This window comes from Mustela lutreola, chromosome 3 (genome assembly GCF_030435805.1).
Source record: "Mustela lutreola isolate mMusLut2 chromosome 3, mMusLut2.pri, whole genome shotgun sequence".
Classification (NCBI taxonomy): Eukaryota; Metazoa; Chordata; class Mammalia; order Carnivora; family Mustelidae; genus Mustela; species Mustela lutreola.
The window spans coordinates 178,083,918-178,109,918 of record NC_081292.1 but is presented as its reverse complement, the minus strand read 5'-3'; the positions used below and the strand labels follow the sequence as shown (position 1 = coordinate 178,109,918).

The window sequence follows — 26,001 nt, the reverse complement described above, 5'->3', positions numbered from 1 at the left end:
TGAACACCTTTGCGGGGACTACTTTATATTCAATCTAGGTATGATTCACTGTACTCAGTATAACTGAGTGTCCTGTTAATTTATTTAAAATAGAATAGCATAGATTAAATCAGTTTTTGCCATATTTTGTTAGGGGGCTGGGTGAGGAAGAGGAAGGGACCCTCCATGTAGTAGGCTCCCAACTACACGCCAGACCCCATTCAAACTTAACAACTACCCTTCATCCAACGGAAGTAGTATTTATGGAGAACTAGGGTGTGCCAGGCCCTTTTCGAAGCGCTGGGCATACAATTATAAATAGATGGGCAAGACCCCTGCCTTCCTGTAACAGAGTTTACACTGTAGAAGGGAGACAGAAAATCAGCCAGTCAGCAATAAAGTAACTTCAGGGAGGGATCAAGGCCACGGCGATAGAACACTGTGCCTTCAAATGAAGGACAAGGCAGGGACGTGAGGAAGAGCAGGTCAGGGAAGACATCCCGGCCATGGGAACACGGGATGAGTCCTGAATGACAAAGAAGCATCCCCCCACCCCCCAGCATGTGGCCACCAAGGAGGGAGTTGGGGGAGGACATGAAGAGGAAGAAGGGCCCAGACCCCTAAGGCCCAGATACCCCAGTGTATATGGTCCTTGGATTTTCTTCTAAGGGTCACAAGAAACCACAGGAAGGTTTTTTTAAAAAAAAAAAAGAGAGTGAATCCCTCGGGTCGCTATGACTATCTTAAAACCTGTTGTCCTCAATTTTTTTTTTTTATTATAAGCACATTACTTTCTTAATTGAGGGCTTGTTAATTAAAATAAACTTAAATGGTATCCTTAAATCTACACTAGGGCAGAACAATTGGTCAATTTGTCAATTGTGAGAATGGTACTTCTCAATTACAGTGATTTGTCTGAAATATGCTTTCTTCCTTGATTACCACTTACTGAGCTTCCTTTGGCTGTGACAAGTAAGAGGTAGGAAATTTACATGTATTTACAGAAAAGCAAATACTTTCATTAAATAAGAGCTTAAAGGAGGCAGTCAGCAAAACAAAAGCAGAATTCCTGACGGGGCTAATTTGGTTCCTCCCTTGGAGACCCGAACTTTGCGAAGCACAAGTTCCCAGAGGAGTGCGCATGTACAAGTGGGAGACCCATAGTGTCTTCAAAGAAAACGAAAGAGGGGAGCCTCTTAGGAAATGGGGGACCCAGAGTCCAGGGAAAGTAGGTGTCTGTGCTCCAAAGAAAAGGGTACCAGGAGCATTAGGTAAAATTGGCTTTCCTTGTCTTTACCTTTCTATGCATCTGTCCTGCTTCCCACTCCAGGTCATAGTAGAGGTTCAATAAATACATGTGGGATTAAGCCTGATGGCTTATATATTTTCGGTTTTTGTTAATTATTTTTTAACTGCATCAAAATAATGTTTATTGAGCGTGGCAGAGAAAGTGATTGAGTTTAGTCCTCAGCTGCACAGTGAGCTTCAAACATTTTCAGTGCAGAGCCCCACTGCGCCCCCCACCCCACCCCAGGGCCACAAGGCGTATCACTAAGACCATCATTCAAGGTGATGTTGCAATTTTCTCATATGTTGTGAAACAACCACATTTAAAAAAAAAATTCAGAACATACAGAGCTTCTCCAGGACTTACTTGTCAAATCATTAATTGTGTTAAGACAGTCTGTCTAAATTCAAAACATGCAAGTGACCTACATACGCTCCTGCTTGGGGCTTTCCCCTATGGCCAGCGTGGCCTATTTTGACTTTGGCACCTAGGACTGTCTCTAATACCATGACAATCCCCTGAGTTTCTTTCAGTCTCCTGGACATTGGAGAGCTTCCAAAGGCTGACTGTGAAGGCTTTACTCATTTCATCTAAAAATTAGCCTTCCTTCCCTCTGGAAATAAATTTCCTCTTTAAAACTTACTATGCCACAAAGCCATAAGTCTAAAACAATGTGCACAATCTTTGTTACAAATGGTCAAGTCCGGTCACAAGTGCCAGCTCTTCATCAATCTGAATTGTTGATTCTCGCATTAGAGTCCATTCCGACAGTATCCCGTATGCCTGCTCTCTACTCCCCAAGCCTCCCAAAGCAATCCTCTTGGATTAGCAACTGTTTGAATAAAATATTTGAATGTGCACACTCAGAAAGGACATCAAACTGGTTTTGCCTCTGATTGCTTCAAGCTGATACACCCACATGCTAAAGGTTTGTGTAGACAACTATGAAAGAGGCAGAGGGGATCAGCAAGAGAAACATTTAACAGTGCCAACCTCTCAGAGTCAGCAAAGATCGTCTCGCAAATAAAGAGCCATCTTATTTAGCAGAATTTTGCTTCGTTAGGACTTTTTTTTTGCTAAAAGAACAGTTTCATTATGAAGTGGGGGAAGACTGCCTTGGGTGTTTTTCTTGGATTCTTAGATTTGGGAAGTTTTTTGAGAGAGGTCTATGTGCAGTTTCCTAACAGTGCACCGGGACAGTGTCAGAGCTGTGCAGAACTTGGAATCGGAGCTATTTTTGATTGATGTTCTGGGCATAACTTCTTCTTGGCCTCAGTTTCCTAGGCTAAACGTTCCCTCGTTTAGGCCCACCTGGCTTATGTACATGTCTGAGACTAAGCTTTCGCTCCTCTCCAAAGTTCAGTAGCCAGGAGAGCGGGTGCTGATGCATAAATTACTTTGGCTTATGAAATTCTTAACTGATACATATTCATATCCAAATAGACACTCATTTACATGAAGTATCTGCTGGAGTTAATCAGGCTCTAAAATGCTTACTCTCTACGATGAGGAGATTCTCATTATGGGAAGAACATAGTAACCTCCTGTTTATTTTTAGGAGAAATTACACTTGAAACTTTCAAATAAGAGAGAAGAAATAAAGCTGTTGCCCAAATGTAGAGCATTAGTACGGAAGATCATAAATCTGTTTAAATGTTTCCATTTCTTGAATAATCTTTTCATAACAGTAAAACACACACACACACACACACTCCAAGACTCTGGTGGAGGCCATCACTGGAGGGAGATCATAAACCTATAAATAAAGCTGTCACCACAGGCATAACCTTTCAAATGCGGGATTCTCTTTCCCCGGGTACCGCCAGTGTCTCCTACTCCAAGCCTTTCCTTTCCAGTGTGGGGGATGTCTGGGCAGGAACTAGGCATGGCTCTGAGCTTCAAGTGAGATTCAGAGTAGTAAATGCCAGAGTTGGTGGTTTTACAAATGCCAGATCCAGAGCATATCCTTAACGTTGAGCACCGTCTCCCTTCCCAAGGGCAGACATTAGAGAAACACGCCCTCCACAGACGCCATCCCTTCAACGGTCACGTCCACACAGGCGATGCTCAAATTTGCGGCTCAAATCCTCAAACCCTCCGCTGAATTTCAGGGTATGCGTTCAGTTATTTGCTGCCTGCGCTCACCCGACGGTTCAGGACATTATCCTGGCCTGAAAAATTTTTCATGGGCAGATTATGGAGAGTCACTGGTCTGTGAAACCTGCCAACTGTCTTCTTAAAGGGTCTAGGCCTGGGTCTCTTGGTCTTTGGTTCTGTCCCTATCTCGCCACCCGGTGACAGCCTGTGGTCCCCCAACTCCGTCCACAGCCTGTGGGAGGCTGCTTCTATTTACCCGCTTCTCGGAATTTCCACAGTATCTCCTAACTGTACCTTCCATCTTGTTTTTCAAGTGTGCTTCTCCCTCCCAACTAAACTGGAAGCTCACAGAAAGTAGGGCCCTGGGACTCTAAAACCCTAGTGGCTATGGGGATTTCTTTAGGGCCTTATCACTGGTAGTCACTGAATCAGAGGTTGACGCATGGGACTAACCCAGCTGCTCAATGCCCACGTGTTTGGTTTGGAATAAAAGGCACTCTAAGAATATTTTAAGCAGCTACAATTTGGAAGATGTTACATGTGATCTAGATTTGGAGTTATTCTCAGGAAAAATGAAAACAAGTGGGACCTTGGTAACCCTGGGCTCTCCTTCCTAGGGCAGACGCCTTGCACAGCAACCAAACCACCGCTTGGGGCTGTGATGCAAGCTTCCTCCACTCCCAGGCACCTTGTCCACCGTTGCCACCACTCACATCACCTCTCCCGGTTGTGCAAGCTTGTGACCAGACTCCTGCACTGAATCGGTGCTAACTGATCCAACAATGGCACATTAATCCAGCAGGTCACAAAAGATGTCGCTTATGTTCAACCTAATTGTCTTTTTTACAAAATAAAATCTATTTTACATATAAGACATGAGCAAAAGATAGATAAAGTGATACTGGTCAGCTGATAAATAGTAGGCTGTCAGCTCTATTTAGTGTAACAAATAAGATGTATGTGAACACTTTTGGGGGGGGGGAACGCTGGAGGACTCCTCTGATGATTCACATCTGTTTTAGGAGGACCCAGGACTGTCTACTAAATTGGCAAATATTCCATCCCTTCTCATTCTCTAAAATGTTTCAAGTGGTATATTTCATAAAATCTATGTATCAAAATCTTTATGTCATAAAAGATTTTACATATATGAAAAAAAACATAAATCCCCAGTACCCACCATCCTTTATAAAATAATGATCAACTTGGGGCACCTGGGTGGCTCAGTGGGTTAAAGCCTCTGCCTTTGGCCTGGGTCATGATCCCAGGGTCAAGGGATCGAGCCCCGCATGGAGCTCTCTGCTCAGCAGGGAGCCTGCTTCCCTTCCTCTCTCTGCCTGATTGTAATCTCTGTCTGTCAAATAAATAAAATCTTAAAAAAAATTAATGATCAACTCATGGCTTATTTTATTTCTTCTAAAATTAACAATTGTCTTGAAGCAAATTCTAGACATCATATTATTCAAAATAGCTTCAACACCTAAGGAATGAATACACACACACACACACACACACACACACACAGAGTATCATTATCCCCCTCAAAAAACAGTAACTTTTTACGACGTTAATATCTAGCCAGTGTTTAAATTTTTTTTAATAGTTTATTTGAATCAGGATTGAAGTAAGGTCCACACATTGCAACTGGTTGATAGGTCTCTTGCCCTTTAAAAAATCTTACCTCAGTTACTTTATCTTCAGCTTTTTCCTCTGAACTTTATTTATTTATTTATTTTTTAATTTCAGAGACAGAGAGAGAGAGCTCCAGCACTGGCAGAAGAAGAAGCAGACTCCCTGCTGAGCAGACAGCAGGATGCAGGGCTCAATCCCAGGATTCCCAGGATTGTGACCTCAGCCGAAAGCAGAAGCTTAACTGACTGAGTCACCCAGGTGCCGTCCTCTGAACTCCATCGTTGAAGAAGCCAGGTTATTTCTCTTGTAGAGTTTCCCCCAGTCTAGATTTTGCTAACTGCATTCATGTGATGCTTGCTGGTTAACAAGTTGCTCTGCCTTCCGTACTTCCTGTAAGTTCACAGTTAGACCCAGAGTGGAGATCTGCAAACTCCTGGCCAGACCCTGTTCACACTTTTTGTTTTGGCCATGATTGCACTGAGCTCTTACAGCAAGTTGAAAAGAGTTGCCCACTTACAACAGAGACCATACAGCCACGAAAGCCAGAAACATCCACTACCTGGCCCTTTACAGAAGGTTTGCCTCCTCTGCTGTAGAGGCTGATCGGATTCAAGTATCTTTTTTTGCAAAAATGTTTCACAGAGGTGTTGTAGCGGGTGCTGGAAGCAGGAGAAAGTGGCCATATGTCTCTTTTTTGTGATGTTATAAGCTGCTCATGATCACTGCCTAAGTGCACTTATTAGGGTTGCCAAATGATGCTACTGTGGTTCTAACTTTATTAGTTGGAACACTTCTATAAAAAGATGTTTTCCATAACCAACCCATTTCCTTATCCTGAGGTTCATGTATAGCAAGGGCAGGATGAATGTGTGATTCATTTCTTAGACTCTTCTTAAAATGAGGATTTGGTTACCCTGTATCTCAGAGTTGATCAGAGGGTTTTTTTAGTTTCTTTGCTTAGTATAATTATGAACCTATGTTTTTCAACATATCATAAAGGGTCTTGATCCACTGAAATTTTATTATTTTTTCTGATGCTCACAATGAGCCTCTTCAGATGGAGCTCATATATAACCTCATAGTCTCAAGAGCTTCCTTGTTTTCTCCTTTGACAAGATGTTCCGGGTTCGTTCTGCACCCTTCCTGCCCTAGGTAGAATCAGCCTCTTCCTGAAGGAGCTCTGGTTCCCCTCAGTGGGAGACAGAATTTAGAGACAATCTGAGTATCCTCACCAAATAAACTCCAAATTAACTGTGGGAATCCCAGGCAATGTGGAAAATCTAAAATCCACTGACAGCACTCTCTGGACCACAGCCAGATGTTAAAGTTCAAATTATGAAAGAGAGACTGCTTACTGGCCAAAGATGAGAAAAAGATGGGGAACAGAGCTGGACATTCAAAGCTGGGCTGGGGTAATAAAAATGGATCATCCTCATGTGAAGACAGTTTGTCTTCTGGATCAAACAAGCCATCCTGATGGCTTGTGGGAACCAAACAATGAGAGTACCTTGTCATCCAGCATGACAAGGAGAGTCCCCCAGTTTATCTAGGTGGGAAGGAGTGACAACCATCCCCTCTCTTCAATGAAGGCTGACCACTACTCTTGGACTGGGAAAGTGCAGAGATATCCCTCTGGTCTCTGTGTTTGTAGGCTCCTAATTCTTAGAACCAAGGCCCCATATTGTTCTGCCTTGGGGCCATTTCTTCTTCTTCTTCTTCTTCTTTTTTTTTTTTTTTTTTTTTTTTAAGATTTTATTTGTTTATTTGACAGAGAGAGAGAGAGATCACAAGCCGGCAGAGAGGCAGGCAGAGACAGAGAGAGGGGGAAGCAGGCTCCCCACTGAGCAGAGAGCCCGAAGCAGGGCTCCATCCCAGGACCCTGGGATCATGACCTGAGCTGAAGGCAGAAACTTTAACCCACAGAACCACCCTGGTGCCCCTGGACCATTTCTTCTACGGGGGCTACAGCAGGCAGAGGAAAACTGCACATTGGGTTATATGGAATTGTGACATCTCCTGCCAGTTCTTCCCAGAGAAACAAATGTGAAGGAAAAGTGCCAGGTTGCCAAAGACAGCTGTCCAAGTGGCCTTAAGTCTGTGCCGCCCAGCCGTCAGGCCCAAATACTGCCTGCCCTTCAGTACTTTGCCAACAGGCACAGGTCTAAGTCTGAAGGGTGTTTGGCAAGAGGCCTTCTAGGGACTTGAGGTGATCCATGGTGATTTAAGGCTGGATCTGCAAAGTAATAGAGGCTGTTATGTGCGAATAATTGACATTAAGCCTCAAATATAGTCCTATGAATGCAAGAGGACGACTCTGGTCTCTCATACTTCTGCTGATGTTACTGAAAAGGATTCCACATCAGAATCTGTCCTCATTTTACTAATATCTACCACATTCTCTTACGACAGATGATCAAGCGTCACTGAAGTGCATGGTGATGCCCTTGGAAGTGTGCCGAGTGTTAGCAGAATGAATCAGCATCTTTACAACTTAGGAAACAGGAAATGCCCACTGATTACCGCGACAGCAGCCTGGTGGTTCTAAAATGTTCTTTCAGGTTACTGAGAGATGTTCACAGACCTCTGAGGAATTTTTTCTTAAATTTTTATCACACTTCAAACTGCTTGATTGATCTGTGACACTAATGAATTGAGCCAAAAGGAACCTAAAAATAGTCAGGAACGAAATTTCCAGCCAGTGAAATATACGGCAACAATGTTTAAATGGTTCCTTGGAAGAGACATTTTGTTAAGTACTAGCTGACATCTAAAAGTGCCTTTCCTCTACAGATCATTTATCTGAAATCTCTTGGGGTAAAGGGAAAGGCTAGGAGGAAGAATGCAATTGGGGCTTTGTTAGTTGCCTATCTTTTAGAATACAAGATTGTGGAACATTTATTCTATTTTCCTATAAGTGTAAGGAGAAATTCATCCAAGGTTCAAATTCCAATTTTACCATCCACTAACCAAGACATCCAGGGCAAGTCACAGTCTTTCCCAACCTCAGCTTTCTCCTCCACACTACATTAGAAATCAAATTCCAGTACTGGCCACGGGAATTCTGTAAGCACGAACAGAAACATAAGACAGTAACTAACATAATGGTACCCATCTCAGAGTGGTACCCAGTGAATGTTCGTTCCCTTCCCCTTGTCTTCCTCAATGCTCAAGACCTGAAATAAACTGATTTTTATTTCAATAGCAATTTTAAAAGTGTCAACGATCAAGCTAAGAAAATGCATCAGACACAAAATTTCCACTCTGATATAGCCCTGCCTGTATCTTTATAACATATTTTAAGGCAGAGTAAGATAATGCTAGCGTATTTCCTGGTCTCTATAAGCGAATGGGGGCATTCTGTTATGATGGGAGGGGAGGCGGGTATGTTCCAAAAAACGTTTACTTGTTCTGAGATATGTTTTCCTGTCTGTTGTCTCAGGTCACTAAGTCTAATTTATTTATGGTATCAAGTTCTATACACTTTCTTATTAGCACATTAAGATGTAAGAGTTCAAATGGGTGATTTCCTGATTGACAGCCAAGAGACGATCTAAGATGTTACAGTGATGCTGACCAGCGGTTCTCAATCTTTAAAACAAGGTACCACCTTCTTTAGACATAAACAAGTACTACAGATATTTCTCAACTAATTATGTTTTTAAAAAGTACTTGTGAAACTACAGGATAAAAACTACTATGAATTCACAAACAGTTCAATAAAATACAGAATCTTTTTATCTATAACAGCACCTAGAAACATTTCCAAAAATCATATTTTGAGGTATTATTTATTCAATCTCTACTCAAAGCTGGACTACCAACATGACTTTTCTGACCCCTTAGAATAGCTCCAATGTTGTCTATAGGTCCTCAATTCATAGGTCAGAAATCAGTGCTCTCCAGGTTGTTGCTAGTAAAAAAAAAATGATCAGTAGGTGTTGGGAGTGTAAATCAACAAAACAAAACAAAGCAAAACAGCTTTTTGAAAGGCAATTTGGGGTATGCATAACCTTAAAAATGTATATACCTATCAGAACAGTAATACTCTTTCTTTTAATCAATCTGAAGGTAATAATCAAATAGGTTTGGGCCTAAAAATGTCTACTGTAGAGTTCATTCATTCATTCATTTTTTTTTTAAAGATTTTATTTATTTATTTGAGAGAAATCATAAGTAGGCAGAGAGGCAGGCAGAGGGTGTGGGGGCAGGGGGAAGCAGGCTCCCTGCTGAGCAGATGCGGGGCTCAAAGCAGGACCCTGAGATTATGACCTGAGCCAAAGGCAGAGGCTTAACCCACTGAGCCACCCAGGCACCCTGTGGAGTTATTTCTAAGAGCAGAATCACTGCAACAGTCTTTGCAATAAATAACTGGAGTAACAATGATCATTGTGATCTCAGTTTTCAATGAAGGAGACCCTGTGGGTGACCTTTTACCAGCTTTTGTGCTTTGTTGCCAATATTTGCACCTGTTGCAGCAGCAGATTGCTTCTGGGAGTTGGAGCCCATTTTCTTGGCGGGCCTTAAGTGGCTGGGAGTTCAATACAGCATTCCTTTGCTACCTCCCCCACCCCCCACCCCCCACTCTCCAGGTGGCAGAGACCACCTGAAGGAGGACTGTGGGATTGTGCACATGGGATTGTGCTACTATCACTCCCTAGCCAGCTGTTTCTTCTGCAATTCCCACTTCCACCACCCTCTTACTGTTTCACCCCCCCAGCACTTCCTCAATGAATCATTCACACTCTCTCCTTGGCTCAGGGGCTATGTCTGCGAGAGCACAAGGGTCACTTCATGACATTCACCCAACAGGATATCAACCAGCTGCTGAGAAACTATACTGGAAAAAATTTTGAAGATACGGTAATAGACTCTGGATCTATCCTAATGGGAAAAGGAAAACGACGATACAATCAACTATGTAAAAATAATACACACCACAGGGGAAAAAAAAAGACTAGAAAGATAGATATCCAGATATTATCTATGTAATTATTCTGGTGGTGGGAAGAGGAGTTTATCATTCTTTTTTATTTTTATTTTTTTAAATAAGATTTATTTATTTATTTATTTGACAGACAGAGATCATAAGTAGGCAGAGAGGCAGGCAGAAAGAGAGGGAAGCAGGCTCCCTGCTGAGTGGAGAGCCTGAGACCATCACCTGAGCCGAAGGCAGAGGCTTAATTCACTGGGCCATCCAGGCGCCCCGGAGTTTATCATTCTTTATACTCTTCTGTATTTTTCAAAATTTCTACAGTGAACACATCACTTTAGAACAAGCATCCCTTTTTCTGTTTATAAAACCACAGCAGTGGGAACTTAGATCAGCTGAAATGTATAGTAAGGGACAGCAGAGAAGACTACAGAGCATGAGAACAGTGGTTAAGTCACAGGATCATAGAAAACTGAATTAAAATGGTAGTTAATGGAAAGGGAGAAAGTTGAGAAATACAGTGGGATCCCTTTATATACACTTAGATGCATGTCATACCCCATTCCAGCCCACAGATCACTGCACAGCGAGTTTTTTTAAGTAAGTGATGGCTCTATTTTGATGAACATGATTTGACACATTTATATAGCTGAATCTACCAATTAGGTACTTAAAGGCAGGGATTAACAGTTTATTAATTTTTTTTATTCCCTGCATTTACTATAATACCTGGCATAGAGCAGGAACTCAATATTTATGAAACACATTGTAGCTCAATGGAAATTACCTGTTCCAGCCACTATTTTAAGTAGCAGCAGCAACTGTTAGTGCTAATTAAAGAAAAAAAAATCCAGTTTGCATAAAACATGTAGAGTACAGGGGGTGGTCCAAGAGGTTCAGGCAGTTAAGCATCCAACTCTTGGTTTCGGCTCAGGTCATAATCTCAGAGTGGTGAGATCAAGCCCCACACTGGGCTCCGCATTAGACATGGAGCCTTCTTAAGATTCTCTTTCTCCCTCTTACTCTGCAATCTCCCTCCGCACTTCCTCCCTTCCTCTCTTAAAAAAACAAAATAACAAAACAACTTGTGGAGTACATTCTTAAGTACTCAAGAATTATGGCCATCATTCAGTGAATGTCTCCTATACACCAGACACCTTACCTAGAATTTTACACATTCAACATCTAGCTGAATCCTCAACTTCATAGACATTAGTATTTATACTTTATAGAGGACAAAAACGGAAGCCCAGAAAAATTAAATAGCCTGCCCAGATCGTGGGTGGTGAAGACACATCTGAAAATGGACACACTCAGCCAATGTGTCACGCTGCGTCCTGTGATGGAGTTTAAAGGGTCAACCAAAGGGAAAAAAAAAAAAAAGAAGAAGAAAAACTGCCTTCTTTCTACCTCTCTGTCCTGCACTTAAATCATCAAATACTAGGAGTAAACAAGTGACCACAGCTTTACGAGGCACAAGAATTGAACAGAATGTTTGTTACTCTAATGCAGTGGTTTCTCCACTGGGAGGGTGGTGACACTACCCCCCCAGGGGACATTTGGCAATGTCTGGAGACATTTTGGGTGGTCATGACTGGGAGGGGTGCTACTGGTATCCTGTGGTTGAGGTCAGGGATGTTGCTAAACATCTACCACGTTCAAGACAACACCCCACACAAGGAATCATCTGTGTGTGTCAGTGCCAAGGGGGAGAAGCTGGCTAGTGCACATGAAAGCACACCCCCCCCCAACACTATCATGCCGTGACACACTGACTTTCCTTCATTTGGAATCAAGGCTTCTGCCTGAAGTTAAAGATGGCTTCCTGTTACAGCAACAACTGCACCAACACCAACCATCATGGCGGCTTTCCCGAGGATTCTCCATCTGAGCCTTTTCCATGTGGGAGAGGAGGGAATCCAGTGCCTTCCCTTCTGCGAATCCGAGTGGGGAAGGTTTGTGTTACTAGTATCTAAAGCTCTGGGTGGTTGGTCCATCCCATCGAAGCACCTTCACCTACAGCCTGTTGTACAGAAGTTCTGCAGCGGGAGGTATGGGGACGCCCATGTCACACCAAGCTTTGAGCCATAAGCATCGGGGAAGGCATTTCCACCAGGCACTGGCTCCTCCACAGGAGAAAGGGTGAGTCCCCAAGCTTCCTGATGCTGCGCAGCCTCTGGGAGGCCCTGACAGCCACCCCATGAAGCAGAAGCAGGGAGCCAGGGTGATATAACCAGGCTTTGTCCTCCTCAATGGCTGCCTGCTTTCCCCCCAGACACCCCCACTGCAGGCTTTTTGCTAAGCCACGGCCAGCTCTATCATTCAGGCTCAGGAAGCACAACTACCAGGTACAGAGAGAAAAACCTAAATCACTCACACATACCCTAAATTATTCTTAAGGACACTGTACTTACTCCCTGGGAACTTTCTGCACTAATTATATCTGGTTATGTGCTTTGCTAAGCAAAATGGAGCCCAAACCCCTTTTTTCCTCCCTTGCCTCATGAAAAGGGAGCAGGGCTCAGCTAGAGGAAAAGGGGACCCAGCAGGTGAATGCTGAGTTGGGTCTCCGAGAGTGCCCTGCGCCACATTACCCACAAATGCCACCTGTAGGAGCTCCTGTCCTGTCTGCAAGGACACCCTCTTTTTCTCAGAAGGAGGTCTAGAGTGAGTGGCTGTGAGGGCCCCTGCATCGGCGGTATTAGGAGAGGATGTGGGCTTTAATCAGGCAGGAACTGGAAGACGCATGCATCCTCATCTCAGCCAGTGGGCAGAAGGACAAGGAAGCCCATATTCCTCTGTGTAGAGAGGACTCTAGTTTTCTACGGCTCATATTCACAACTTGGTTCTCTTACAGTCAGGGTGGGATTTCCAAGGCTGCCAGATAAAGAACGGTTTGACAGTAGCTACATTTTGTCCACTTACTTCTCACAAACATTAGTGGATACCAGTGTGACAGGCACAGTGCCAAGGTGAGAACATGAACAAGACAGACTCAGCACCTACTCTCCCAGAACTGAGGGCTTGGAGCCAAGGTTCTCAGCCTGGGCAGGTGTGTCCCTCAGGGAACATCTGCAGACACTTTTGGTTGTCACAACTGGGGAAAGGTGATACTGACCTCTAGAAGACAGAGGCCAAAGATCTTGATTGACATCCTCCAAGGCTCAGGAGAGCCCTGCATAATAAGGAGTTGTCTGCTCCGAATGTCAACAGGGCTGAGGGGGAGCTCTGAAGAAGGGCCGCATAGTGGGGACATCAGAGTGTGAGATGGACATGATGGGACAAAGGGGGACACAAAGGAGGGCCAGAAGGAATATTCCAGACAGAAGATCTCAAGTGCAAAAAAGTCTTGTGCTAGGAGGTATCATAAATTGTTCTGGAAACTGAGACTCTGGAAATACCATTCTTTGCACACTATCGTCCTCCTATAGTGTTTCTAAGACGGGGTCTACTCTGGGGCCATAAATGTGACAACCTGTTCATGACACACCAGAGACCAAATTAGACAGGAGCTGGAAGAAACATACATGCTCCAATGTCCATCCTGTCCCACTGCCTTCTTTCTCAACAATTAGACCACTGCATTAGGAAAGACGGGAATCAAAATTCTATTTGGACTTTATACTAAAAGAATGACTCAAAAAAGGAAAAACTGATAAACCAACCTCATCAAAATTAAAAATATTTGCTCTTAGACTCTATGAGGTTGATGAAAAGACAAGCTACATACTGGGAGAAAGTATTTGGAAACTGCATATCTGACCAAGGACTAGTATCTACAATACATAAAGAACTCTATCAATGCAACATTAAAAGAAAAATCAAACAGTCCAATCAGAAAGTGGACAGAGAGATGGACAAATGTTTCACTGAAGAGAATATAGTGATGGTCAATAAGTTCATGAAAAGGTGTTCAACATCATTTGCCATTAGGAACATGCAAATTAAAACTACAATGGGCCATCACTACACACCTATTAAAACAGACAAAATAAAAGTTAGTAATAATGCCAAATGCTGGAGAAGAGGCAAAGAAACTGGGTAACTCACACACTGCTGGTGGGTATGTAAAATGGTGCAGCAAACTCTGGAAAACAGTTTGGCAGTTTCTTACAAAACTAAACATGCATTTATATCATACAATCTAGCAGTCTCGCACATTTATGAAACCTCATGTTCACACAAAATCCTGTACACGAATGTACATAGCAGCTTTATTTGTAATAGTTGCAAACTGGAAGCAGCCAACGTGGTCTTTACTGGGTGGATGCTTAAGGAAACTGTGGCCCATCCACACCAGGAGACACCACTCAGCTTGAAAGGAATGAACTCCTGGTACACTCAGCAATTTGGATGGCTCTCAAGGGAATTATGGTAATTGAAAAAAAAGTCAATTCCCAAAAGGTTATATAACACATGATTCCATTTATAAAATATTCTTAAAATGAAAAAATTATAAAGATGGAGAACATATTAGTGGTTACCAGGAGTTAGGGAGGCTGGTAATGTGGGGGGTGTGTGACATGCAGGGTCCTTCTGATGGAGCTCTTTGCTATCTTCCCTGTGGTGGTGATACACGTGATAAGACTGCAGACAAGTAAGTGTGCACACACACAAATGAGTGCCTGCAGAAACCTGAGTAAGATGAATGGCTTATACCAATGTCGATTTCCTAGCTGCGGTATTTACCATTGTGTATAGTTATGGAACATATTAGCATTAGGGGAACTAGGAATCTCACTGTATCATTTTTTATGACTGCATATGAATCTACAACTATCTCAAGATAAAAAGTAAAAAAAAAAAAAAAGGAAAGAACAAAAAACCTTACCTAAAAATGTTTGTCAGCAACAAATGCACCTGAAGACATCTTTTTTAAATTTACTTTAATTCTTTTCCCAACATGGCAAACATGCTAAGAAAAACTCAATATTCTAAAAAAAAAAAATGTTTTTGCATGATTATGCCTTTTCACAGTTCTTTGATTAACCTTCTTGGCCTCTGCAGGCTCCTGAGACAAACCACCCAAGCTCAAATCCCAGCTCCGTTACCAATTAACTACATGACTTTTGACAAGTACTTCACATTACCGTGCCTCAGTTTCTTCATCTGTGAAATAGGTATGTATAATAGTAGTCTTGCCTTATGAGCTGTTGTGGAGAATAAAAAAGGGCGCACATCTCAGGTTCTTTAGACAGTTCTTGAAGATACTAAGGGCTCAACCAAAGCCGGCTTTGCCATTACTGCCACTTACTACCATCACCGTGGTAGCTCAAGAGTCCTTGGGTCTCTCCTCAGCCTCTTAAGGTCCTCATGCCAACCTATCTTCATAGTTCTCTCAATCATAAAATATCTCCAATTTCCAATTTTAAAAAATCTAAACAAAAATTTAAAAGCCGATGTTTCTATTTGCTTGTGGTCTTTTTTCAGTGGTGGGCTGTTTCCTTCATTTCTTTGCTGGAGGAGGAATTCAAAGGTCTAATATGTGACTTTATCAGAGCATGACAGCTGGTCACAAGTCCTCGGGGAAGTCCTCGGGGAAGGTAGCCCTGTGCTCTTGGGGCAGCAGCTAGGGTCCATGCAGCTTCCAAAAATGGCCCTGGTGATGGGGTCAGGAAATGACTGATGGTCACTGGGTGACTTTGACTGGGACTCAGGCTCTGGGGACTTTCCTTGTGCTCTTTCCAAGACTGCCAGGCTCAAGAATAAGATAAAATGTTTTCCTTCTGGCTAAAACTGAAATAGGGTGGGATTAGATTAAAACAATTTGAAAAATTCTTAGTGTGGTGAAGCCAGATGAGACCTGCGTTAGTGGCTGAAAGTCTCAGTGGTACAAGTCTGATGGTAAGCTGACTCTCCTCTCTGTTCCGCTTGCTTAGATAGAAAAACATCTAATATAGAAAATGCTTGATAATTTCCCCCAAAGAAGCCATTTAGACAGAATTCTGAGCTACAGTGGAAAGCCCATTATGATGGTAAGCAGAGAACAGAGGTACTACAGGAGAAATACCTTACATTTAGTAAGCAGGGCTGACTCGTAGTAAGTAAAAAGACACATAGAAGTCCCCTCACCCATTTTCATAGAAATTCTAAGATGGGAGGAAAGAGTACACACTCATTCCTAAACCTGCTGTACTTCTAGGTTCTAGAACCCAGTTGGTGCAGGACCCCATCCATCCAAGAATCTAAGCTGAAAGTGTGCGAGTTACCCTTCATCCTTTTCTTCCCCGTTTGACCCATCATCAACAAACCCTACCACTCCATCTCTGACACAGTTCTGAATGGTCTACTCTCTCCACCTCCTTTGCCTCCAGAGTCAAGCCACCAGCATTCCTGGAATAGAACATGAGTCTCTTATACTCAACTCATTGTACTACCCCCCAGTGACCTTGCTGACCAGGAACCTGGCCACGACCCTCAGCACCAAGACCAGCGTTAAACCCTCTAATGGCAGCCCTAACTCTTACAATGAAATAAAATTCCCTTCCACAGCCTAGGAGTTGACCTGCCTTGTTCAGATTTGGCTTTCTTCTAGAGAAACACTTTCCTCTTAGCTGTTCACGTGACCTGCCAGGCTCCTTCCAGCCTCAGGCCTCCATGCTCATGCTCCCCCTGACTGGAACACTTGTCATCTCCCCTTCTCTTTGTGTCTGTGAGTGAGGGGAGCCCATGTCTGTCCTGTTCACTACTCTTCCCCAGCATCCAACATAGCACATGGGGACACTGAGGTGCTCAATGTGTCAAGGCACTGATGAAAGAGCCAAGTTTTTAACCATGACCTTAACTCCCTTTATGTGCTAATGTTAATTACAGAAACCACCATGTTAGGAGAAGGCTGTATTCTAAAGTATTGGGGGAAGTCATTTTTTTTTTTTTTTAAAGGAACTCTAGAGCAAGGCTTCACAACTTGGGCACTACTGACACTTTGAACAGGATAATTCCTTGTTGGGAGGGACTGTCCTGTGTATTGTAGGTGTTCAGCAGCATCCCTGGCCTCTCCCCACTATATGCTAGTAACAGCCGCCACCCAAGTGCAACAACCAAATGTTTGGAGACACTGACCAATGTCCCTGAGGTGAAAGGGAGGCTCACCCTGGCTGAGAACCACCGATCCAGAGAAAAACTAAAAATTGGTGGTTAGGACTTTAATACTGACCACAAAATACCTAATAACCCATACTTCAAATCACATTGAGCAATAATGCATTCTAACAATCAGCTAACCACCATTTACAACATCATTTCAGTGAGAACCTGCATTCTAAATCCCCAGTAACGTTTATAAACAACCACAGGGAGGTTGGCTGGTCCATCCTGAGTGTCAACTTAGCTTTCTGCATCAGCACTATAGGTGATGTCTGATACAAGATGGCTGGCAAAGCATGGTGGGGAAGGAATGGGAGGTAAGAGAAGAGTTGGGGGAAGGCTGGGGTTCCCCCTATCTGACCTGATCTGTCTGTGTCTGGTATATGCAAACAGAAGAGAGAAACAAGGTAATGCCTTCATGTTGGGGTCTTTCGTGAAAGCACAACCCACAGAACCCTCCAACAGTCAAGCACCCTTGGTCTTTTCGTGGTGTGGCACAGCCCAGGAATGAAATGTGAAGAACTGAATCTCAATATTTCCTGTCCACCGCCCACCCCTCTGACTAACGTAATGCTTGAGCTTGGAGTACCACTTCAGGAATGCAAAATGACATCCTAGTTTTTACCTGCCACACTGCAACAATATTTTCAATTATTGGTTAAACTGCAAATGCCCCATGAGTCATTTAAATAAATCTCACATGTATGAAATAGTCAATTGTGTTCTCAGAGCAATTCCCAGCTGTAAAAATAGAGCCACACGGAACATATTTTTTCTGCAGCTAATTGAAAATACTGCACATATAATGCATGATTTAAAGCACCCAGGAGGAATTTCAATTTGCATTCCCTATTTTAAAATGTACAATCAAGAGCTGTCTTAAAGTGCCCTACACATTTAAGTCAATATTGCTTGCCTGAAGCCCCAACCACTTTTACATTTTCACACTACTAATTGATGACTGAGGATTTTAATGCTCCCAGCGACTTTAAAAACAATAGTTTTAATAGGGCTGCATTTCCCCGAGAAAACAAACACTCTTAGACTTGACTGGTTCAAATCTCAGCAGCCCAGACAAAACTCCCCACACGGCAGTGAGATGCCTGCCAGGAGCAAGGGACTGTGTAGAACATCCTTCACTCAGGAATCCAAACTGCGATCTCTTCAGTGCCCACAGCACTGCCCTGGAGTGAGAAAGGATGCTTCAATATTCTTGATGGTTGATCAAATGGTGGCTAGCAGAGCATGTGGCCTTAATGAGAGGGGCTGTCAGAGTAACAGGTGCCAAAGAAAGAGTGCCCAGTCAGGGGAAAGGGAGTTGCAAAATTCGCGATCATTTTCCATTTCTGCACAATGTTCATGCGTTTCCTCAGTCAACAAGAGTTTCCTTGGTCCTGCGGCCTAAGTAAGTCACAGTGGTAGAAATGACAAAATGAAGGGAAAGCACAGTCTGACCTTAAGAGCTACAGGCGAACCAGAGACAGAAGTACTTAATGGAGTAAGAAGCTAAGTGGACCCGGTATGTAGTATTGAGACTTCCAAGCAAATGAGAAAAGTGTTAGTTAGCCTTATTTTACATTCAATAGCACCGCATTTGACCATCAGTATCTCTCTATAGGGAAGATTAGTCAGACGAGATGAAAACCAGAAAAGCAGCCATAACCTCCCCTCTCAAGACAAGAGTGACCAGCAATGGTGGCAACCGACAAGTAATAACCAAACTATCAGAAAATCACAAGCACTGGAATTTAAAGCAACAATGGACACTCGATATATATTTATTCAATAAATGACAGCACCACTCACAAATTAGTGTTGTTCCTCAGGTATGCAAACTTTAACTCCTAGCTTTTGTTCTACAAAGTTAAACAACAGAATTTAGAAAAAAATGAAAAAATGCAAAAACGACCTCTTTTAATAACTTGTCACCAAGGGCTAACATTTTATATCTTCTGTAATTAAGACACAGACGGCCCTGCTGCTTGAGAATGAAGGCATCTACTGTGGGGAACTGTGCTGACAATACTTAGCCTCCAGCGCTGACGGACTAGGAACTTCCCCACAGGCCATTTGGAACTGACCCAGATTGAGTTCTAGGACTTGGACCATCGATTGTCCCATGTGCAAAGAACTTTCCCACGGCAAGTGGGCTTTCTAGGAAGACTTTACCAGAGTGGGGAGTAGGCTAACTAGCTAAAGGACCATCTTCTCAGTCTTCCATCTCTTATGAGTCTGATAACTGTGAGCCTCTCTGCTCTGCAACATTCCTGTGGCTCCTGACAGAATCTGAGCTTTTCCCTGGTGCTGCACACTGTGCCCCCCCCAAGCGAGGCCATCTCAGAGGAGCCCACTTGAGAAAGTCCGCCTCTCTGACATCATGGAAATAAAATACGACAACCTTCACTGACCCATCTTGTGTTTTCCTTATTCCTTTGGCACCACTGGGTACTTATTTATGATCTTTTTTTCCCAGGCAAACAAGAGGAAGGTAGGAAAGGGCTGAATGTGTGTTGAGGGGCCTGAGAAGGAAGAAGGGGAGGGAAGAGAGCAGTATGGCTTCATCGGCCTCCAGAGCCACCTCCATCCCCTGGGAGGTTCAAGGACACAGTTCAGGAAAGAAAGGCTTAGGGAAAATGGACAGGCAGCATCTCTCCTACCCTCCCTCTAAATAGATTAATGATGTTGTATTAATGGGTTCGGTTGTGGACACAGAGCCATTAGGCTCCATTTTTCATTAGATGGCTCTGGGGCAGATTTGAGGTAAAGTTTTGGGAGCCCCCAGAAGTGATCCTGTGATACCTGGGCACACTTTTCTCTCTCTTCCCTCAGTTTTGTATCTAGTTCTGGTGAGTAAACCCCCTCTTTACCCAGGCGTGGCTTGAGAGACCCAAACAGGCTAACCCCATCTAAATCTCTCAGAACGAGTTTTTGGTATTTATTACAAATGCAATAGTCATGCAGGGGAGGCTGGGAATGGGCGTAAGCTTCCCTGGTCCCCTCATTTTAACTTCTGGGGGGAAATCATCTGAGGCAGACATCTTCTGAAATAAATGCATGTAACTAGAGGCACAGGATCTGGAGATACTTCTGAATTAGGAGGAGGGAAGAAGGGATGGGATAAGATAAGAGAAAATAGTTAATAACTTTAAGAAAATCTCTTCTGCCATGATCTCAGATTCTCTGCTCACTTCTTTCAGTACAAAGAGTTTATAAACAAACAAAATCCCAAAGTAATATTTTAAAAAGATGAACCCTCTATGTTTACATGTTTATATCCGGCAAGCAACCATGGAATGAGCAAAGTTCTGCAAAGCTCAGAAACCATCTGACGTGATGGGAAGCACGATTCCAAACTTGGCTTTAGCTACCCAAGTCCTGAGGTTCTTCCTTTAGCCTGACTTTATTTCTCTTGCTGAGCTCCCCGCTAATGCCTTCTGAAAGGATTTGGAAGGGGGTATGTTCAGCCAGTTCACAGCAGAAACCTGCGTCAGCATGAACACAATTGGGGGATGGGCCTACAGTCTAGTCGCGGGCCTGCCCGCATCGGACAAATTGCACTGGCTGAACTGCATAGACTGTGACTCAGTTTCTTCATCTGTAAAATCAATGACAACCCCCCTCTCCCATCCTATCCCTCAGAAGGTTGCTATGAGGATCACAGAAGGCTCCATCCTGGGCAATAACGTGACAGCTCTTACGCATCGCACAGCTTTTCCTCACAAGAGCAGCTTTTTACTTCCCCACATCCAGTGCTAAGGCAGAAGAACAAGGAATTCTGGAATTAAAAATCGGTGACATAATGAAAGTTCTCCTTATTTCAGCCTAAACTCTGCTGTAAGACATTGACTGCATGGAGGGATCTCTAGGGATGGGGGGTGCTGCACTTCTTTGGTTATGAAGTCACATTTTATGGGGGAGAACTGAATCCCCAATATCTCATAAGCAGCTACGGAAACGACGTTCACTAACAACGGAGCCGGGGAGTAGCTGCACAGGAAATGGGTGGAGGGAAGGGCATTTATAGAGCTCCTACTGCGTTCCCAGCCCTGTGAACATGTCATCTCACAGAATCTCACATAAGCCCCTCTGGATACAGCTGAGGTAACACAGAGGCAAGAAGACTGACTAATCTGCCCACATCACACAGCAAAAAAACCACACGGATATGCCCACAAGTCAGATGCTGCCAGAGGCTTCTCCCAAACAGGGCAGAGCTGCTCCTGTCGCCTGCTTCTTCCTTGTCCAATCCCTGGTCCTTTCATTTCCTGTCAGAGCTCAGCACTGGCACTGACCCCATTCCCGAGCTTTCGTCTTTCCTTTGGCTCCCACATGGTGTTCCCAGTGTATCTGATGACCCTCTCCCACACTGGGAAGACACCCTGTCTCATAAGGTGAAAGTCTTTTCTTCTTTAAGTTCTAATCCCCGTATGTGCTTGAGTTGATGGTTAGCTCCCATTTAAGACAGACCTCTTTCTCCCCAGTGAGAAGAGCCCCAACACCTCCCGTTCCCGCCCACTTGAGTTTTGGTCAACCTGACTAAATAAACTTCATGAACATGCGGAATCACGTATATTACGATCTAGAAATGGCACTTTTCTTTCCGGTCTCCCCTTCCATGACGCAATTTTACTCGGCGTTTTCCCAAACATCTTCTCCAAGCCTGTCATCACTCTGGGTTGTCTAACAACTTTCCCAAGCACATCCTCTTTTTGTCCAAGCTGCCTATGATACAGCACTTTTCAAATCTATGTGTCATGCTGTCACTGAAAAAAACCTCTCCTAAGCCATAAGAAGCTTTTCGTAGGCCTTCAGGACAGTTGCCTCTTAGAAGAAAATACATACATGATTGCCATGTTACGGCATGTTACAGTGTGACTTTTTAAAGTGGCTTATAGTCTTCATGAAACTTCATTTAACTGAGAATAGCTATCTCCTCGGAAAACCCATTTCTTCTCCTTTCCAAAAACAGAGCTAGAGCTACACTTCCTAGCCTCTGTTGTACGTGGGAGTGCCCGTGAGACTGAAATGTATTCAATGAAACGGGAACAGGAGTGATATATGCCATTCTCAGAGCTGGCCCACCAAGAGCCGCCATATGCAATCCTCTGTGATCTTTCTGCTTCCACCAGCTTGACGCTGATAAGCATCATGACCTTGGAAACCACCTGCTAAATCAAGTGGAGCCAGAAGGTGGAAAGAGGCTGGCTCCCTGAATCACCAGGTTTGGAACAGACATGCCCATTTCGGGCATTATGCAAGTGGAAGTTTGTGCCACAGTACGTATTTGGGAATATTTATTATAGCAATCAGCATTATCTTAATGAACACAGCATTCAAAATTAGGCAATTGAGAAGTCATGACCTCAGGAATAATTACTAAATCTGTATTCTAATTCTGTGCCTTTTTTTTTTTTTAACCCTCTTGCATGGTACAACCTCTATGAGTCTTCAGAATAAATACTGATTAAAGGGATGGCAGGCTTATGTGCTCTTCTCCCTTTGTTCCCAAGACTCATTCATTAGTCTCATCCATCCAGGGCTTTTGGTGAACTCTGACTAATGAACTTATCATGATCTTTGCAAATGGGAGACTTTGAAAGGCCCCTAAAATCTAGCAACCCTGAGGAATGATTCTGGGGAAAATTTTTCCTTTTGTATTCACGCACAGAGTTCTCAAATTAGAAAACACTTCTTTTCACAGAGAAAAATTATACATTTTGATGCCTTTTAATGACTACTAAGTAATCACTTTGGCACTTTTGCCTTGCGTGCCTGCCCCGGAAGAGACCCAGCTCTCACGCAGTTTTACATTCTCAAGTGTCTTATACTCATGAGCATTCAATGAAAGGGAAGTTGTAATGCTTTACCCCTTTGCAAAGTTGCCCACTAAAATTCAATTCAATTCAATTTTTTTCTTTCTTTCTTTCTGAGAACTGATCTCTCCTCCATGAAGGAGTTATCTCCTTGCATTTACTCATGGAGAGCACTTGAGAGACTAAATGGCCTACTCTTATTATTCTTATTACAAATTAGTAAGTAGCAATCGACAAAATTTAGAGCAAAAAGGGTTTTGTGGAGAGTAAATACAAAAGGAAAAAAATAAGGACTGCATTACCCATGAGGGCTATCCAGACATTTGCGTTTATCAGCTACTTGACAACATTTCACATTGTGCATAGACTTAACTCTCCCATGCACGACCACTGGCAGTAACTGATATTTAAGAACCTTCTATCAGTAAAGGGCTTTAGCATTAGCACTGATGAGCCTCCTACACTCCCAAAAAGCTGGGCATTCCTACCTTTACTTCATGCAGAAGGAAACAGAGACCCAGAGACTATCCATCACTTGCCCTCATTCCCGAATCTCATGGACCCTCTGGATTCTTCATCTACAGAGAAGCCTTGGGTTGCCAGCCTTTCAAGGCTGTCAAGAGAAAGCAGGGGGAACACGCCTTTAAAGAGCTTCCACAGCCCATGACTCATGGTGGCCCCACAACTCGGCTAGTCATCGGGGTTACACACTGCTCTCTTGGAGTCCTTCCTCACAAAGAGGGAGGGGCGAGGGCTTCTGCGCAGCCTTTCCAGTGACTGAGTCCACACTAACTCCCTCCGGTCTGGTCTCCTAGACATCTCATGCAAAGCACTCATTCTGGCTGTGTAGTACTGACCTAGTGCAGTACTGAGGGTCAGTCAGACCGATGGGTCTGCTCCAGGGGAAGAAGAATTGATCACCATGGTACTTGATAATATAAAAAGCTAAACAATTTTGAGATATTTTTACTGCTGCCCTGAAATCCTCACAGAAAATGTACCGCCTTTTTTGCGTCTACCCAGGACAGTGTACCATAGTTTCTGAACTGTTAAAGCATCACAGATACGCCCTTTCTAATGGAAACATATAAGCCCCTCAAAGGTCAACTGATGTTGTGGAGACTTCTGCATCCCTCAGAGCACCTGGCTGAAAAACTAGTTTTTAAACCAAATGCACCCAAACACAATAGGGCTGCCACTCTGAAGTCTTGTGTGGGGCAGATGCATCAGGAATAAGTCTTGGGGAATCTCTTTACTCTCTGGGAATAATCCTCTTCAGGAAGATGGGGCTGAACAACACAGAGAAGAGGAGACATAAATCAGCCAAGTGGTTCTAACGGATGGATGGTGAGTGTCCCTAAGTCAGCGGGGAACTCTGAGAGCTAATCAAGGGGAGATGACGGGTAATGGCAGTTCTGGCTGCTGTACCCAGACGTGGTGACTGCAGAGGCAACAAGGGATAGGAGCAGAGACCTGAGTTCTCAACCTGCCTCAGTTCTGATCTTGCCAAGTGATTTAAGTCACTATTTGTTATCTCCCTGTATGTGAAGGAGGGACAGTGCTAGCTTTCTCTACAAAGAAGGGAATAACCTCATCAGCTCCATTCTCCAGCTCTGGAAATGAAGCCCAGAGAGGAAAATACTTTGTGGACATCATATGACTAATTGTAGATCTGGGGTTTAAATGCAGGTTCATCCAGTTCCCAAGTTCACCTTGTCCAGGATGCTCTGACCTCTCACATGTGGAGCTCTGCACTGTTGCTCAGACACCACTGTCTAGTCTCAGTCACTCCCTGAAAACAATGTTTCAGGATGAAAGATCTGCGGAGATACAAAGACTTGGAGTGAATATCCCATGGGTCAGATTCTCAGTAGGGTGCTCCACATACGCTAATTTCTGTTTTCTTGCCTGCCAGCTAGGACTAATTTCAACCTTCCAAGGGTAGCTGAGATTCAATAAGCACATGTATAAAATGTGCCTAACAGTACTTGACACACTGATGATCCACACTCTTTCATTTATTTCCTTTTTCCCTTTTGGTCTCCTCGGAGTCAGGTACTGTGGAAAGAACCCAGGAGGATAAGAAAGACCAAAAATCCTCAAGGGTTCCTAACAGGGCAGATAAGACACAAAAAACCACAACACAAGACAGAGAGAAAGACAAAAAGCATGATTTTGCCACTGTACTTGGAAAAAATACACACTTATCCTACCCAAAAAAAATTGTAGGTTAATGAATAACACACATGCATGGAAACAACTATGTGTTCAGTACTTGCTGCATTAATTCACCATGAGTATGATCAGCACTTTGATAATCGTGATTTACCACTGTGCTGCACAAGGACAGGCTGGCTATGCATACTTTGGCATCTCTGGCCAATCCTCTAAATTGCTGTTTTAATTAAGTGTCATTAAGAAATGAACACAGGTTTGGCATGAGATGATAGGAGTCTATCAGTAAATTAATTTCAAAGAGAAAATCCACACCTTTAGGGAAAGGAAGCTCTCTTTATAATTAAGTCATCACACAGAATCAATCTCCCTGCCACCTCGTATTTCATTGTCCGAGCAACAATTCAGGTGTGGGCATACACCACGTGCTGTACAAAGTCCCAAATGGCTACCTGCCAGTAAAATTCTAAAATATCTTATTAATGGCAGCAGAAAATATATTTCCTATCCGGAAAAGTTTGCTGGGGCTCGTCCAACATTCATAGAACTCTTCCGTAGACAGAGAGAATCAAATCATCATTAAATGACTATGTGCTGAAAGTATAGTCAGTATGTGTTCAAAAATGATTATTTCTGGGTTTTTGGATATCAGTGGATATGAATGGATATGGGACTTTTTCACAGCCTGGAAAATAAGAACAGAAAGAGAAGACTCTGGGTACCACATTTGCAAAGACCCAGATATTAAACCAAATAGATTCTTTTTCTGCTGCAGAGACATTTATTCATTCTTCATAACTAACATACATATATAAAAGCACCCAAGCTGACAGGGCTAGCCTGCAGTGTGGCCCTAGAAAGACCTTCTGGTAACACAGCTGTTTACATTTCCTCACACAGGTTCAAGAGGGAGTTTATTACCGGCACTGGCCATTCTCGGCCCCACAGCCAGTACTGGAAGAGCCGGAAGGCTGGCGAAAGGACCGATGACCAGCTGATTG

The 26,001-nt window shown here is 43.4% G+C and overlaps 1 protein-coding gene across 1 annotated transcript in view; it reads right to left on the bottom strand.

Annotated features, from left to right (window-relative positions):
• SERPINE2 (serpin family E member 2) overlaps positions 1-26,001 on the bottom strand; it is a 61,428-nt gene that overhangs the window by 26,045 nt on the left and 9,382 nt on the right. The window lies entirely within an intron of this gene.